The sequence below is a fragment of the Anomalospiza imberbis genome, chromosome 2 (genome assembly GCF_031753505.1).
Source record: "Anomalospiza imberbis isolate Cuckoo-Finch-1a 21T00152 chromosome 2, ASM3175350v1, whole genome shotgun sequence".
Classification (NCBI taxonomy): Eukaryota; Metazoa; Chordata; class Aves; order Passeriformes; family Viduidae; genus Anomalospiza; species Anomalospiza imberbis.
The window spans coordinates 14395977-14409880 of NC_089682.1; the positions used below are offsets into that span (position 1 = coordinate 14395977).

General features: G+C 37.7%; 1 long non-coding RNA gene across 6 annotated transcripts in view; it reads left to right on the forward strand.

Moving 5' to 3' along the window:
- The window catches only part of LOC137468309 (uncharacterized), a 405810-nt gene that overhangs the window by 242729 nt on the left and 149177 nt on the right, over positions 1–13904 (forward strand). Inside the window, exon 7 of one of the 6 annotated variants that reach the window (XR_010995860.1) lies at positions 1875–2215. The exons of the other annotated variants lie outside the window; for them this stretch is intronic. This is a non-coding gene — a long non-coding RNA (uncharacterized lncRNA). Of the gene's footprint in view, positions 1–1874; positions 2216–13904 lie in introns of those variants that run through there. 6 annotated transcript variants of the gene reach the window in all.

Here is a 13904-nt window from a genome sequence, read left to right on the forward strand (position 1 = left end):
TTCTTTGCAGTCAAAGATGAAGAAGACAAGATGCATTTTTCTTTATTTATCTCTTGTCCATGATTCCAGTAAACTTCTCAACAGCTGTCAGTTTTGATGGACGCAGAGATGAGGAAACATTTCCAAGGTGTTGTGAACATGGTCTCTTCAGACGTGCCCTGAGCTCTGGCTTCAGTCTGCAATTACCTGCCTGGTGCAGTGTCTCCCTGCCTATGTTAACATTCAGATTTTATCACAGTCCCACCTTATAACAATGCCATAAACATTTACACTAATTTTGAAGTCAAGAAAGGGCAATGGTAATTTACCACTGCAATAATGTTTGTGAAGCATTCATGAAAAATGACAGGCAGGGAAACAAGAATAATTGGAGCTAATGGAGATAAAAATCCACAGTTATAAAGATATATGGCACTTTAGAAAATTGATTTAGTACCTCAATTGGAAAGGAAAAGGGAGAGCACATGATATCCAGTCATTCACAATCTACTTATCATGAGTCTTCCTGATTGAATTGGTATCAGTAAAAATCAGCAAAGTAATACAATTGATACTAACAGTGTTCTACTGATACTAAGTCAGTGTGAGATCAGAATCAGTTTGAAGATATGGATTTGAGTTACCTTGCCTCATGATTCTTGGTAACATAAAATATTACCAATGAATTTTTAAATCTACACATGGCTAAAAGCAAGGTCAGATGTGCAGCATTTTGCACTTCTTGTATCAGGACCTTATAAACCAGAAAAATTGCTATAGTATTTTCTGTAAGACAAAGAGTCACACTTCCTAGGTTATCAGTTTTTTTTCCTTTGGAAAGTCTTTTACTTAGCATTCACTATGATTCACCTGTGGTTTTTTGGTTTGTTTTTATTTAAGTGGGAACCCTCTGTACTTGATTTCCCAAGGTAAAGCTGGATTTCTTGACATGTAACAGAAGCTTGGAAAATTTTTAATGTGGGCATTGATGTTTAGGTATCTAATTAAGGCATAAACCAGAATATAGTCTGAGAAATTACCTAATACATGTCCAGTTGATATCATATGTTGAACTCACTCTGCTTTCCAGCCAGATTTTGCTACTGGGAGCAGAACACATTTTGCCATTTTTGCCAAATTTCTAGCATTGGATGCCTAAATGTAAATGTAGTTGTTTTGTTTCACATACTTGGACATTATGACTATTTACTTTTTAACCAGTTTTTTTTTTTAGTCCGGGTGTTGCTAAATAATACATCATACATAATTTGATATTTAACCTGTGATCATTGACTTAATTTATGTAACATACGGCTAAATTAGACAACTATTTCACAAGCAATGCTTCCCATATGGTGCAATGGCCAGGAGGTTGATCATTCAAACATTTTTTTCATTACATTGAGGCATTCCCTCTGTCAGAATAGTTCTCCAGCCTTTTGCTGGAATTCCCTGAGGAGTAAGAAGAGAATTTATTGGCTGATAATAATAGATATCATGACTGGTATCCCTTGGGCATTAAAAGTCTGACACACACAACAAATTTCCTCCACTCAGAAAAAGAAAAGTGTTTTGCCTAAGCATATTCACTTTGTAACTGTGTGAATTTGGGGCATGCCCTTGTCATTTTTTGAGCAGGAGCAGAGAATGCTGTTGAGCTTGAAGTTTAACAAGAAATTTTTGCATGTGCATATCACTTCTCCCATGGAATTTTCAAATATTGCCCTTGCTTTTGGTGATTCACAACAGGATTGTTTGATTTCTTTCTGAAATGTCTCTCAGAAGATGTTTTTCTATGTCCTTCTTGCAAGAGAAATACATCTTAAATTAAATATGCCTTACAGGGAGATTTGCATTTGCATCTGTAATGGTTTGTCTTCCACTTTCAGAGAGAGTAAAAACCAATGAAAGGAAATTGGGAAGAAAGCACTGAAAAGCCACTAAATTTGTTCTACAGGTTTAGGAGAAAAAAGATTATTCAAGGAAAATGTATATGGAGCTACTAATCATGCACAACTCACACATTTTAAGGCAAGACTGAGAAATAACTGCTGTTAAGGAGTCAAGCTTTCAAATAAAACAAACTCCAGTGAGTATACTGTTCCTAAGATGCAACCTTTTAATGCTTTCAAAATCTTCAGCTAAATATTATGCCACTTTCTTGAAATTACTGTGTTAACTTGCATGAACAAGCAGCATCAGGAAAATATGCAATAAAATAAAATAAAATTGTCTAGAGACAATAACTGAATTGACAACAAAATATCTTTTTTTCAATTTTGGGAGGGGTTTTTTGATTCTGAGAAATATTCTTCTTTTCATAAAAGTAGGAGCTGACTAGTAATAACATGAGAGTATTCTATTGTCCTGATTCATCCCACTTTAATACACGTGTCATCTCACACTTTGAACTGAATCACCTGGTCTTCATCCAGCCATACACACATCTGCTTGGATTGTTTATGGCCAGTGGATGGGGGCCTGCAGTTTAGTAAACAGAATCTTCTCTTTAGTGTTTAAAACAGGACTCGTTTCACCAGAAAACTATTCATCAATAGTACTGAAACTGTGAAGCAGTGATGACAGAATCACTTAAGCTGGAAAAGACCTCTGAGGTCACTGAGACCCTCTGCTGTAGTGCATTCCATTGGGCTTGGTGGTCTCCACGTTTTGTCTGGGATCTGCAGGGCATTTGTACACTGGACTACCTCAGCCTTGGATCTGAAAGCCATTATCTTCTGGCCTATGGCACAGTTCTGGGAATGGCACAGCATGGTCGCAAGCATTACAAAGTAGTGATCTCTTACTCTCAGGGAGAATGTCATCTTTGCCATCAGACTCTTGACGTGAGCTGAGGGCTTGTTAAATGGTTGAGGGACTGACCTTTCAATACTACACTCATTCATGGCAGTCCTACAAACACATTCTAAGTTGTGCCCCTAGCTGATGTGCAAGCACACACTAAGCCAGTCTACATGGTCAGAGGAGATAAGCATATCTCGGATGAAAGACAGTAAACCAAGACAGAGAACTAGTGATTTTCATGACTTCTCTCTGTTTTAGCTTGCATCATGAACCTGCCTAGTAACCTGAAGTTATTGGCCCATTTTTGCCCTTGATTTTTGATTGTCTTTAGAAATGCTCACAGACCTGGCCAGCATCTAGCACAGGGTGTGGGAACATACATTTGTGCAACACATGTATATAGACAGCTGTGAATTGTATGCATGCTGTAGCTATTATATCTTTTCTGTATGTTTTTTATTTGGATGTGTATATATATATATATATATATAAAATGCATGGATACAGATGCCCTCTGTGCAACTTGAAGATGGTGCTCTGTCTTGAACCCTGCCCTCTCTGTCCGTCTTCATAGAGCCATTCAAATTGGAAAAACGACAATATTCAAGGAAAATAGTACTTGTATGTCGAGAGCAGACAGGGGTCTGTACAGACTGGATCGATGGGCTAAGACCAATTGTCTTAGATTCAATAAGGCCAAGTGCCAGGTCCTGCACTTGGGGTTTGACAACCCCAGGCAATGCTCCAAGCCTGGGGAAGAGTGGATGGAAAGGTGTCCAATGGAGAAGCACCTGGGGATGCTGGTCGACTGCCAGCTGAACATGAGCCAGGGTGTGCCCAGGTGGCCAAGGAGGCCAAGGGCAGTGATTCCCCCCCCCCCGTATTCAGCACCGGTGATGCTGCTCCTCAAATCCCATGTCCGGTTCCAGGCCACTCATGACAAGAAGGACCTTGAGAACCTGGAGTGAGTCCAGAGAAGGGCAACAGAGCTGGGTAAAGGTCTGGAGCAGAAGTCTTATGAGAAGCAGCTGAGGGAGCTGGGGGTGGTGTTCAGCCTGGAGAAAAGGAGACTCAAGGGGGATATTCTCATTTTGTATGACTACCTGAAATGAGGTTGTGGTGAGATGGGGGCTGGTCTCTTCTTCCAAAGCACAAGCAATAGGACAAGAGGAAACAGCCTCACTTTGTGCTAGGGGAGGTGTAGGTTGGATATTAGGAAAAAATATCTTCATGCAAAGGGTTGCCAACAATCAAAACAGGGTGCACAGGGTTGAGGTTGAGTCACCATCCCTGGAGGTATTTAAAAGATAAGTATATGTGGCACTTAAAGACATGGTTTCGTGGTAGACTTGGCATTGTTAAGTTAATTGTTTGACTCAATGATTTTAGAGATCTTTTCCATCCTAAATTGTTTTGTGATTATATTATCAGGATATGGACCTTAGTGGCAGGCAGCTTTTGAATACTTGCCCTTACCTCAATATTCTTCCTATCCTTTCCTTTCAGTTTTGATAAGAAACTATAGAATATAACATTACAAGTCTGCAAATACCTACTCAGAATCTTTTTAAACTTTCCTAATAAGATAACCATTTCTCCAGTGTTATAATTAGCTGATTTTCCTCCATAAGACATCTGTGCTGATGGAGGACATTGTCTTTGCATTTGCACTTTTGAGTAATACCCAAACAATGTCTTTCCATTAAGACTCTACTGCCCCAAATCCAATTCTTTGCTAGAAAATTAGAGGAGAAACACAGGTCAGTAGGTGATTTAAAATCAATTTGTGCAAATAAAAGTGTATAGAAATTTAAAAATCAATAAATTAATGGCATTCAAAGGTCAATTTTTAAACAGAAATTGGTATGAACCTATTTCTATGGTCATTGTCTGTGCATACAAGAAAGAATAACAGGTATAATAGCACTTGAAAAATGAAAGTGTTTATCTCTTTAGGTAATGCAAATATAATAACTTACCCAAAATGATTGATTAGCATGATGGAGCCCAGAGTGGGTGTCTAATAGATGATAGATATACAAAATTTGAAACTGAGAACAATTTTCATGTTCATTTAACTCTTTCTTAAGGTGCTTAAAATGACTATTAAAAACTAAATCAGGGGGAATTGTCAGGACTTGGTTGAATGATGCTCACTCAATGCAGATTATCTGTCACCGGGCTACAGGTTATTTGTTGAACTAATGATCTAAAACATGAGCTAATCAAAAATAATATAAATCCAAAAGCGATCATAAAAGAAGCTGATAGGAATATGACAGACAAACCACTCTGTGGGAACAAAATAAGCATGACCAATGTGCACTAGGCATAAAGGGGGGTTGGCAGCACAATTTGTCATTGGATTTCTGTTTCTCACAGATATTCATAATTAATGGTAAGCCATTTTCTGCTCCTTGAGTCTCTGGATAGCAAGTAAAAGCTCAGATAAAATCTTCAAATTAAACAGAATTGGATTTAGCCACTACAAATCAGATTTGAGAGGATATAATCATCATTGCTGTGTTCCTGTTATAGTTGGTGATGCTACTGGAGCAGCTAAGTTCTAGTAGGATATAGCAGGCACATAAATAAATAAAAGAAAACAATCACTTCTCTAAGCTTGCCATTGCATGTCCTATAAACCAGCAGTCTGCTGCTGCTGCTCTCCTTTCTCTATATGCCCATCCAAGGAGGCTGGTATGACCACCCTGAAGTGTAGGAGTGGCAAGGCTTTCTTTGGCTTGGGAAAGAGGCAGATAAGGATAAGGATGAGGTCTCAGGAGCAGGCAGGCAGACACCATTTCTGCAATAGGGTAAAGTCTTGCCCCTCCTTCTCAGGCCCGAGGTCAGGCACTGCAGTCTTGGGGATCTCAAGGCACCCAAAGATGAGATTCAATCCATGTCAATCTCGAGTCTAAGGGTTCCAGACCGGTATTGCTCAAGGCCCACTGCATATGTTCATGTCAGAAAAAAAGTAAACAAATGGCATGTCAGAGTAGCTTAGGAGACTGAAAATCGCTGTTTCCTTTATCTGAGTCAGTTCTTGATAAACTAGGTGAGCCCTAGCAACCAATAATACTCAGAGGGCACTTGCAAATTACTTTGTTGAACAGATCTGTTAATGCATAATTGAGTAGATCAATTAGCTTTTCTTGTTTGACCTTTTGTGGAAAACATTGCTGATTTTTTCATGGATATTTTGGGTCATAAAATTGCTCAAAGCTGATCATAAATCCTGTTTCAGCTGGTTGCAGAAATAACATAAAATCTCCATTTTTCTGGGAAAACAGCACTAGAAAATTACTTTTAGGGGGTTATCGAGAAAAAAAAATTCAATAGCTTTTGAACCTCATTTTCATGCCTTTTGCACTATAAGTTTTCTTTCAAGTTTTTTCATTTATGCTTATGTCATCACTTTGACAAGAATTTCAATAAAAATTGTAGCTTATTATTTGATTTTCGAAGGCAATACTCAAAAAATTCCTTGTCAGTTGAAGTTCTTAATTGGCAGAAAGGATAGATAGCAACAGATTTCTAAAAACCTTTGAGCTATTTGCTTAAAATAATAGCATTATGTGAAATAAAATGTAACCTTTTATAAATGGATAGTTAAACTGATTGAACAATACCTATCAATTTACAGGATTAATAGAAAATAATCACCTCCCAAAGGGATTGTCAACAGTCAAATCACCCAAAGATCTACTTTTAGCTTGGTGTTTTTTAATATTCTCACCTATGACAGGGAAGAAAGTATGAATCATTGCTGGTACTGTTTTCAGATGGCACAAACACTAACAGATTGGGAAATAATTACAAGCAGAAGTCAATTCTACAGGATGATTTGTATCTCTTATTATTTTGGGCCCACATAGCGTGAAATCTTCCATAAGGATGAATTGAAGGCCTGTGGAAACATCTCCTGGGCTTCAAAACTAGATATCAGAGCCATAGAAAAGCTTTGAGGACTTGAATAAATCTGTGTGAAATGTAAAACTGTGTTGTGTGCAATAAATATGGTTGGAATATACACTGAGCAGTAAAGGGAACACACAATGTTGAATAATTGCCCATAAGTGAACAAAGTCTACTAATGCACTGAGTGACACAGGCATCCTGTGAAGAGCTAGCTTGTTCTTTTACCAAGAACAAACTATTCTGTTTCTTTGTTTATGGTTTAAACCCACCACATATGGTAAATGATGGAAGAATAAATGTGCACGTATCCGCATGAATAAGGCCTTAGCTCTCTCTGACTAACAAAGCTTAAAATACTGATGCATCACAAATATATGTACCACTCTCATGGGCTAGTAAGTATGTCTCAGTAGTCTACTTTACTAAACAGCAGATATAGATCCAAATCTGATACCTGAAATTCATTATTCTTTACTGACGTGCATAAAATATTTTGATAATTTACTCACAAGAAGGAAACCACTGCATTTAACATAGATAAGTGGCCTTGGCATGCTAAGCAAATCAGTCATGAACATCACATCCACTGATAATTACTGGCTGAATTAGTAGGTGGATATTTGCAACAATGGTATTGATTCAAACAAAGTATGTCTGGTTTCCAACTGATTCATTAGCCAACAGCTGTGATGAAAATGTAAACTCTATAAATTAAAATAATATCTAATAGAATAGCATGCCTGCATATTTGCAGATTTCTTTCTGCACCCAGACTCCTGCTTCCTCAGTAGGGAGAAGTTGTTTTTACTGAAGCAATGAAACATATCATAACCAATTTCTGAATTATAAGGAAGTGAAAAATATGCTGAGGTTTCAAGAAGAGAGAAGGAAAAAAAATTACCTAAGCCCCTTTAACAGGAGGAAAATAAAGGTGTGAATGTTGAAAGATTTGATTCACTTCTATTTTTTAGATAAATATTGCATTTAAAGTTTTCTTCACAGATTACTATTGTCAGAAAAAAAAAAGGAATAATCTGATCAAGCAGAAGAAGTGACCCTAATTGAATTTGAATGAGTTTCAGGAGCAGGTTACAAAGAAACAAATAGAAACATGCCAAGAAGTTAAGTTATCTCTTAGGTTATCTCTTTGTGTTTTGTGTGTCTAAATTATACAAGAGACATGATTGATCTGGAACAATGTCTGAAATGTATCATTCATAGCATGATCTGGGCTGCTAATTTTTTATCTTTCCCTGTCACGCTCCTAGAGAAACATCTAAGAGTAAAATTTGCTTGCATTTGTTCAACACCAAAGATGCTTTTATGCTAGGCAGCACAGAGGAAAGTAAATAGATGAAACTCCAGAGAGGATGAGGCATGGATTTATAGAAAGCCACATAGAATTCATCAGTTTGCTTTGAAACCTCACATCGTTTAAAAAAAATTAGGCAACATATACCTCTATTACTAATTCATACTTAAAAACTACCATGCTATTCCAAAATGGTTCCTTGTGATACATGGCTTGATACCGCTGATGGGTGTCATTAAAAAAAAAAAATTGCTTTACTTCCTCTAGCTCTCAAAAGGAAGGGGATAAGGACAATATTTTCCTTATGGCTGTCAGGTGCAAAAAAAACCAAACCAAAACAAAACAAAACAAAACAAAACAAAAAAAAAAAAAAAAAAAAAAAAACAAAAAAAAACAAAAAAAAACAAACCCAAAGCAACCTGGCTCAGTTAGAAAGCTTGTGCTCATATTTGGTTTGAAATCTTATGTTACATAAATATTTACTGCTCATTGTCAGCTTTGCTAGGTGGTGTTGATGAAGGAGGGCTGAGGAAACTGCCCCTGGCAGGTGCTGCTTGGGGAAAGCAAAGGTGTATGTTGGAAGCAGAGGAACTAGGAATTGAAAAGGCAAATGCAAGCCAATACCCATCATCAAAGGGTTTGACTAAGAGACATCACAGAGCTCCATAAATGCCATTAAAAATTTAGCTCAAAGCGTCTAAACCACTTCAAAATGGTCCATAGTCACTCAAGATCTAGACTGAGGGATTTTTGTGGTTTTGGAGTGTTGTTGCAATCATATCCTGGAAGCAAGCTTAAGCCAACTATCCTAGCAAGCAAGGGCTTAGAAAATCTGTGTGGAATGAAATCACTCACAGATGAAAACACAGTACACATTAAGGCAGGGAAGTGCTTCAGTGTCATAGCCAGGCAGGTCTGTTCAGCTCCTTAGACAAGCATTGCTGTCTACTGAATGCATCAAAATTGGGTTAAAGCATCATGTTTGGAGAAACAAGCTCAGCAGAACTGGAAATTATTGCCCTATTACAACATTAAATTACTGATATCAGATGCTGTAAATACTGTAGGGCCACAGTAAAGCTACCAGCACCAGGTAGTGGGGATGCTCTTAATCCTTACAAAGCTAGAGAGAAAAAGCTCAACTCTTTAACAGAAAGAGAAATGTGATAGTTGCATTATAAGATAGGTATATTTACAAAATTTCAGGAGGCAAGGAATAGAAAATTCAAGGAATAGAAAATTCAGATTTTCTATTTTTTGTCCTCTTTGTCCTTTTTTTCAGCACATCTATCTATGACATTAGGCAGCAAAGTAAATGAACATTCATTATGCCTGTCAAAGTTAAAACACTCTATAATAAAATGACCTATAAAACTCGCTTATCCCTTTCTATTGATCACTGTATTTTTTTCTCTCATTAATGAACAATATGTTAATAATCTATTAATTTTCATTATCAAAGTATAAGCATATATAATTTGGTTTTTTACATGTATATATGCAGGGCTATTTTGAAATATGATCTCTGATTTAATATTACCTAGAGTTTAAGATTATATTTATCCTATTTTTTTTCCTTTGAAAATGCCCTGATCCAATTGGAAAAGGGTTTGCTTGTGTGTGTGTCCTCACCCCCACCCCTCCAAAAAACCCCAAAATAATGCAAAAAACACAAGAAAAAAAAACAACAAAAAACCAACTAACAAAACCACAACAAAAAAACAAATCCCACAAAAAACCCAACCAAGTAAAAACCCCCAAAAACCCAACCAAACAAAAATCCCAAACAAAAATAATAAATAAAAGTCCTCCTTCCTCACAAAAAACCCAAAAAACAACAATGAAAAAACACCAACCCCCCCCACAAAACAGAAAGATTCTGTAAAGAAACAACATCTGATATGAAATATTGTAACTTTTCTTGAAATGAACAATTACTTAATAAACTAAATTCTCTGCAGAGTAATGGCAAGTACTAAAAAATGCATGAATGCTCCACTGCTTGTATTCGATTTTGCTGTGATGTGAAATATGGGATGAGAAATATCCTTCCACTTCCCCCTGCCTCTGCCCATTAGGAAGAATGGTTAAAATGCTGTTGCTGACACACTTGTATTTGAAATATTCAGACATTTAAGAATGCAGAGCTGTTTCCCTGAGCTCTGGAAATGTTTCTTTGTATCAGATGATATATTGCTATCACTATAGACTGAAAATTTACTTGTAAATTGTAATTTGATATTTCACTTTAATGGCAAAAAGGAAACCCCAGTCCAGGATCAAGCAAACCCCCAGGGCATTTTCAACCAAGAAAGATTTTTCTTAAAATGGAAAAGACATTTGACTGCAAATTCCCAAAAGACATTAAAGTATTCATGACCAGTTCTACCACAGCATTTCCCATAGAGAGTCTTTTACACATAAAAAACATACATAATGCAAATATATTTGTCCTTTTTGCCTGGGCCTTCCCATTTACTAAATTTAGAAGACAAGACTTATGCCCTTTAGTGCAACAGAAATAATTACTGCAACTTCGGGTGTGACTGCTGTAGTATTTTCTGACTGCAAACTCTTCTGAATTCCTTGAATTTCTCTTTGGTGGTGTGTGAGACATACAGCATGCTATCAGTGCATTTACCAGTAGGTGGGAGCTCAGAAATCATGACTGTGGTTTTAGGCATAGAACGTACTTTTCTTAAAACCAACAGATCAAGCCATGTCCTTCCCTCCTGCCAACACAGAGCCCCATTGTCTGGACAGCCTCAGGACCATGTAGCACAAGTGTGGGTGCATTCCCTTTTTGTAGTTTGCCAGGTTTGTTCTTCCATAGCCTTCAGGAAGGGTCTGGTCTCTGTGGCGATGAAATGCAATACACAAGATATGTTTTGTCAAATTCATGACAAGTGATAAAAAACCCTTGTACAATGCATCCTCTTCTTTTGTCAATGACTTTTCACAGTCAAGATATACAGTGATGGGGAAAAAATAGCATTTTGCATACATCATTCATACCAAATGCTTAGATTCTGAAATCCGTCCTGGTTACCTCATGGATGCTTCTGCTGAAGCTGAGCTAAGGAGGCAACGATCTCTAAAGACTGTCACAGCTGCATGGACACCAAGTTTGTGCTCCCCCAGCAATTTAAGATTATATAACCTGAGAATATCCCAGTGCTCAGTTCCATCCTTCTCTGAACTGATGCTGAAATTCTCCTGATGGGGTGATGAGATATTCAGGGATTTCTTTTGGCTTCAGACTGAGCACTGCTTCATTTTGTCAGGTTAGGTCTCAGCTGGATGTTCTCCTGGTCCCAGCCGTGCAGGGCAAGAGAAAAGGAAGGCAGCTCCTGGTGCAATTGGTCTGATTTACACTGCTGTGGCCATCACTCATAGATGGGAGGAGGCCTTTTCCCAGTTCACCTTTTCAGCTAGTTCTAGTGAGCTTACACTAACCAGCAGCCAAAAGAGAAATGCAGAAAACAGAAACTGAGGCACAGCGCTCCACACCATATTCTTAGCTCTTGTCTCAAAAAACCACTAAAATTTTACACCATGAACTTAGACAAGACAACTGAAGACAATCCAAACCAATATGCATAGCTTCCCAGGACTTTAAATTACTAATTTTGATGTTGCAATAACGCAGGTTTTTCTTACTGCTGGGCAGAAATCACCATGTTTTCATCCCATTTGGGGAATAAGTAAAGAGAAATCCCAGCCCTACAGGAGTCTTTGGGTTTATAGCTGATGAAGTTGGGACTGCTGAAGGAAATGGTGTAACGGGTCCACATCCTAAATGCTCCCAGGGTTCCTTTTTCATGCTTTAGGCAGGACTTCAGGATTTCTCCCAACATAGAAAAACTGAGACTAAGCACCATTAACTGTGTTTAAGGGTTGCTCTGTTTATTCCTCATCTTCTCACAGCAAAAATAATAAACATCAAAGTGGTAGTTTTTCAAATAATTAAATTAATATAAAATAAGTAGATGATCTCTTGAAGGACCATAAATATCATTGGCTTCCAAGGCATTTTAAAGAAATATGTGTACTTACTGTTTTTAAATCAACATAAATAAATCAGTAATGCAGAAAAATGGATTACTTTTGACATTCATTTTCCATTGTGTATTTAAGCCCTTAAGAATATCCATTTTTCGTGTTCAGACCTTGTTGGTTCTTTGCAAGTGTTTTTCTAATTTCTTTAAGTCCACGTTTCCACAGACATGGAACTATTGTGCAAAAATTAAAAATTGTCCCATTAGAGATATTCCAAAACTCTATTCTTCATGTCTATCTATAGAACTGCAGTGCATGCTTTTTGGAAGCATTAATAGCTGCATTTAATTTTACTATATAAATATTTAAAGTTTGTAATTTCTCTATTGCTGACAAAGCCAATGCCAATGCAGTGCCATGTTTCATTATCAGTTCCTAGTATACACATAATCTTGTCAGACTTTGCTTCCAATAAATATAGCATGATATATGTTGAATATTTGAATAGCTGAGTTCATTCATATTGCTTTCAGCCATGACCTGTTTGCACATTCCCAGCTAAGAAGTACAGCCACATGGAACAATAACCTGCAAGGATTGTGCCAATATATTTTCATTAGTCAGTGACACTTAGCTGCAAAAAAGAAAAATTAAACTGCATCCATGAGAAATAAGTCAACTTGTCTCCTGGATCCCCCAGTGGGATGAGCCATATTCAGGACCCATCTGGGTATTTTTTCAAAGTTGTAGGTGCACAGTTCAAATTTAATCTGCCCATATCCAGTCCTTCCGTGATTTGACAATCTGTTTCTCCACAAGAGTTTTCTTGTGTGTGAATATCCAGGAGGAGTGATCACTCTGTCAACTATTCTGGGAAATCAGTCTCAGTTAATGGTCTCAGATTTTGAACAGGCTGTGAATTTTATATTAGTCTGTACCTTTCTGAAAGCTGCAAGGTGTTTTATCAGAAGTGAAGATAATTTGGAGGAAGTCTCTCCTTTCATGTCAGATAACAGAAAATGTAATTTTGGTTAATAGGAGCACTTTGTGAGACTTCTGCTGCTGCTTAAAGTACATTCAGAAGTCCTGAGTTCCTGTGGAGTAACACAACATTATGTAGGATGTATCCAGGCTCTAACACAGATTTTGTCCACATGCACAGCTTTTTATACTTTTTTCTGGAGTTTGTGGACACATAACAGCCCAAGCAGAGTTACCCTATAATAACTCTGACTGGACATCATGGATTCCTTTGTGCACATCTGCAGTTCAGTCCGACAGTTTCAGAACATTGGATTTTCTGCTTAGGCTGGATCCAGAGGTGACTGCCTATTGCCCTGTAGCAAATCTGGTCAGCACATACAATTCATAGAACCATAGAAGAGTTTGTGTTGGAAGAGATTTTAAGAATATTTTCTCCCAAATGCCCAGCCATGGGCAGGGAACCTTTCACTTGCCCAGGTTGCTCAGAGCCCCATCCAGACTAGTCTTGAACACTCCCAAGGTTGGGGATCCCACAAGCTTTCTGTGTCTCCCCATTTCACTGACATAAATCATTTACAGGAGTTCCAGCAATTCAAGAAGATGTCCATCCCCTTCTATGTCTGAGCTCCACTGTCCAGTCATGCAAGCACAGAAATTAGGATTCACTGGAAATATTAGAGGCCTGTAAAAATGAATATTTGTAGATCTGGTCCCTAGATACCTGAAACATCTCAGGACCTGAACCGTCCCTCCAGTGTGGTTCTCCCAGATTTCTTTTTACTTGCTATGTCTCTTGCTTTCCAACATTACCTGGGATGTGGCATACTCAGGTCCATATTCCACTAATTTAACTGGAGTTAAGACTGAATTCTGTATAATACACAAAGGAGAAAAAAAGTCCATT